The sequence below is a fragment of the Saimiri boliviensis genome, chromosome 18 (assembly GCF_048565385.1).
Source record: "Saimiri boliviensis isolate mSaiBol1 chromosome 18, mSaiBol1.pri, whole genome shotgun sequence".
NCBI lineage: Eukaryota > Metazoa > Chordata > Mammalia > Primates > Cebidae > Saimiri > Saimiri boliviensis.
The window spans coordinates 1,453,420-1,455,272 of NC_133466.1; the positions used below are offsets into that span (position 1 = coordinate 1,453,420).

Genomic DNA, 1,853 nt, shown 5'->3' on the forward strand with positions numbered 1-1,853 from the left:
GGGGATGGAGATGGTGTGTGGAGCTAGAGGAAAAAGGGTTGGGAACACAGCCAGTCTACCTTTGATATTTTACCATCATCCAGCAACCAATGACTTGTAATGACACAGACCTGAGGTTCAGCAGGTGTGGTGGCCCAGAAATGGACAGCAGCCGGTGCACGGTGGGCCATCTCAGACCCTCTATCAACAGACAACTCACGTGCCTGCTGGCCTCCCTGGCTCTGCTGCAGTGTGGGCCAACCAGCGACTCAGGGCTCCTGCTGACCTGCCTCAACCAACCCAGTGCAGCTGGGGAGACCAGCCACATGCTCCCCCAGCCACTTCTGTGTCTGCATGACATGCCACTCTACAGCATGGGGATGTGGAACCCAGAGCAGCGGCTGAGGAGGCTAAGGATGTAACCCAGGGCTGCTGACTCCCTGTGGGGACAGCTTTGACCAGTGGACAGCAGATGCCAGAAAAGAGCTAGTGGATGAATTCCGTTCCCCTCCTGTGGACTCCCTGGAGCCATCTTCCCTTGCAGCTGACCCAGAGGTGTCTGCCAAGCCAGGTCACCTGAGCCCCTGTGAAACAGTAGCCAGCATAGTTGGGACTCACATCGTGTCACTGCAGGGAAATCCTTCCTTGCCGCAATCTCTCACCCCTCACTCTCACAGTCCTGGGTTCACGCTTCCCAAATAGAGTGCCAACACTTTATATTCTTGCCTCAGGCTCTGTTTTCTTGGTTAAGACAGATCCAAACCAAAAGGACATAGAAACTGAAGAACAGCCATGGACATTTTATTTCTTATACTATTGCAGATAAGAAGCCCTGCACAACCCCCCTGAATAAAAAAATAGTTGAATTCAAAGAAACTTACAAAACACATCACAGATCATTCATGAAAGCAAATAAATCACAAGGAACAAAGAGAGGGAAATCAAGAACCCCAGGAGACAAGCCACACCAAGGCCAGCTTTCAAATCCAGGTTTTCTACAGAACCCTGCACATACTGAGCAAGTCTGAAAGTGAGAGCAGACTCAGAGGAGAGGAAACAAGCCTGAGGATCTTCCCAAGGTGGGAAGCATAGAAGAGGACCCTTTGTAAAGCAGAAACTTCAAAGGGTAAGTGAAACGTTTCATGCAATTGTACATAGATATGCAGGAAACATTCCTGTCTCAGCCCTAATATGAAACTGGTAAGAACAGATACTCCACTTGATTTTCGCCAAAAGGCCAAGACACAATTCAGCAGTAACACTGAGGAAGGACAAAAAATACTCCAAGAATTTATGAACTCAAGGCAGACTTCAATGAAGTTGATGATCCAAATTCAGTCTAACTTTATGTGGTCCAAATTTTAAGCTGATTTACTTAAAGAAATAGTCCTATACTGGAGACACCCCTTTCCCCGCCATCCAGGTGACAAGTTGAAGGAAATACAAATCTTTCTGGGGAAAATTAAGTCAAAGACTCAAAGAATTCCAACTAATATATTTACAAAGCAAATGAACAGTTTACAATCAAGAATAGTAAGAACAAACCATAAAAGTCAATGTCTGAACAACAGATTTATACAAAGATGAAGAGACAAACAGTGAACTGGAAAACAGATTCAAAGAAATTACACCAGAATGCAGTCCAGAGAAACAGAGACAGAACACTTAAAAACAGCTGGAAAACCATGGAATACGGAAACAGAGAACCTATCATACATGTGAGAGTTTTTGGAGGAAATAATAGAGATAACACATGAGAGGCAATATTTGAAGAGACAATGGCTGAGCATTTTTCAGATAACTTAAAGACACTGAACGGATTCTTGAAAGATTCAGGGAACCCAATAAATCCAAAGGAAGATAAGTAAAATAAA

General features: G+C 44.7%; 1 pseudogene; it reads right to left on the reverse strand.

Moving 5' to 3' along the window:
• Positions 1-1,070: 1,070 nt before the first annotated feature.
• On the reverse strand, positions 1,071-1,228 carry LOC120368488 (U2 spliceosomal RNA; annotated as a pseudogene).
• Between the last annotated feature and the right edge of the window lie 625 nt (positions 1,229-1,853).